We start from the raw sequence: 2,335 nt of genomic DNA, 5'->3' as shown, positions 1-2,335 counted from the left end.
TCCCAGTTAAAGGGGTCGAAGAAATGTCTGCTCTTCCAGAGGATCTAAGATTGGTTCCCAGCATTCAGGCAAGAGGTTCCCATTGACCTATATATACCCACAGCCGCAACTAATACAACCTTTTCTGATCTCCGAGGACACTGGCGTACCGGTGTAGAGCATCCTCAGCTACATAGCAAATTCAAGGCCAGACTGTTACAGCGACTCCATTTCAAAAACAGCACAGGAACATACAAAACCAAAGGGAAACACAAGTTGAGAGAGCCCCCCTGTGGGTCACGGAGGTCACGTATTCAAGATCTATCTAAATATCTATATCATTTATATTTATATCTACATCTCGGATAAATTCTCTGGAATATATATGCTTCGAGATGATGCACACGATACAGAATTCCTGACATATATGCGAAGAGAGGTAAAATAAATCATGCCAGTTCCTTTCCTGATCCTACTCAGACAACCTCCTAAGTGTCGGACGTAAGGAATCAGTTACGTCAGTTTTCCTGGATTTGTTGAAGATCGCGTGTCTTTAATCACTCGTCCTTTAATCAGGCAACAGAGCTAGCTACTCTCACCAAGACAAAACCTTTGGAAATTGTATTCGGAGTTCCTTCCTCTACCGGGCCCTGGCGTCTGGGGGCGCAGTCTTAGCTACAGTGAGATCTGAGGTCTGAGAACACAGACTCCGCCCCCGCTTCCTAGCACCCCAGTCCCTCTGCAGTATAAAGGCAGCGGGGGTTGTAGATTTTAACTCTAAAGTGGCCTGTGTTTTTTCACTTTCCTTATTCTCCTTGCTCCTTGCGTTGGCACTTCTTGTTTACTTTGAACCGGAGACCCCTCTCCACGGATTGCAGAGAACGAATCAGTAGCGAGGGATCTCCCCTAGAAAGCCTTTACTGTCTTGCAACAGTGTCTGTGGTTCTCTTGTTTCTCTGTATAAACTAAAAAATTCTTTATCACTATATTTCTGTGAAAAATTTTCACCTATCCATTAGTTTATATTAGCACTTCAGAAGCTGTGAGAAACAGGTAGTCGTGGCCGAGTGGTTAAGGCGATGGACTTGAAATCCATTGGGGTTTCCCCGCGCAGGTTCGAATCCTGCCGACTACGGTTTTACCAAGCTGCTATAATTCCCCGTTATCTGGCTGTATGTAATTGAAAATTATGCTGTTAAATTCTTTGGCTCACCACACCAAACCTTTCCTCTCTGGCCTGCTATGTAAGGCTTGCACTGTAACCTCTTCCAAAGAGTCAAGACGCATTTCGGTGATTCCAGCCTTTGGAAGGCTGAAGCAGCCTGATTTCCTTGAGCTACACGCTAAAAATGTTCGAAGATCCGAGTTGCATGCTGTCTCCTCCTAGTACTGATATAGAAAAAACTGAGGACATAAGTTGATATTGTAAAGTAGGATCTATTAAACTGCTTTTTAAAATATTAAATTACACAGAGTGGAATTTAGCTAAAGGAGCATTCCCAGTTCTCTTATTAATCAGCGCAGTTCCACCAGGCGCACAGGATGACCCTGGATAGCAGCTCCCTGGGAAAGGCAGTCCTCATCTGTCTCTAGATAACAATGCTCTATACTGTAAATCTCCCTACTTGTCCAAACAACTGAAGCTTGTAATTTCTTCTGTCTTTGTGAAACATGTTTAATTGCTCAGAGTGGAACTTAAGGGGCTATAAAAAACAATATAAGTTAACAGATTTCTGTGCAAGGCTGGCTCCCTTTCTGGATTAGCCAGGACATTATTATTAATTTCCTTTATTAAGTTCTGAGTGCTGGAGTGATTGATCACTGAGAAGGCATATTAATTCCCTAACAACACTAAGGATTGAAGCTAGAGCCTTGACCCCGCTAGGCAAGCGGTATACCACTGAACTGCGAGGCTAACCTTGAGCTCACACTGTAGCTCAGACTGGCCTGAAACTCACTGAACGTCTTTTTCCTCAGCTCACAGGAGCTAGGATTATAGGCCTGTACCACCACCATGCCTATTTTCTCCATTCTAGATAAGCTGCTCTATGACACACAACGAAATGAGAAATGGAGGGTTTCTAGATAGGATTATGAGCCCAGATTTCACGATTCCAAGGAGGACCCTCCCAAAGTATCTTGTTATTAGAAGATTCTGAGTTAGATTTAATAGAGATAGCAAATAGCTAATACAGCAAACCTCATTTTTCAAGCTCTTGCCCTTGCTGTGTGGCAGTTTCCTCAGAGAACATCTTAGAGGCAAAGCGCCAAAGACACAGGCTGTTCCCAGGAGGTAGGTGGGGCATTCTATCTTGTAGGGAACCTGGGCAACTCAGAAAGTAAACAGTTCCAAGAC

At 43.8% G+C, this 2,335-nt stretch overlaps 1 non-coding gene across 1 annotated transcript; it reads left to right on the top strand.

Moving 5' to 3' along the window:
* Nucleotides 1–1,032: 1,032 nt before the first annotated feature.
* On the top strand, nucleotides 1,033–1,114 carry Trnas-uga. The gene has a single exon. It is a non-coding gene; the product is annotated as a tRNA-Ser (tRNA).
* Nucleotides 1,115–2,335: the final 1,221 nt, after the last annotated feature.

This window comes from Arvicola amphibius, chromosome 6, assembly GCF_903992535.2.
Source record: "Arvicola amphibius chromosome 6, mArvAmp1.2, whole genome shotgun sequence".
NCBI classification, from domain to species: domain Eukaryota; kingdom Metazoa; phylum Chordata; class Mammalia; order Rodentia; family Cricetidae; genus Arvicola; species Arvicola amphibius.
Note: the sequence above shows the minus strand (reverse complement) of the source record. Positions and strands in the feature narration are given on the sequence as shown.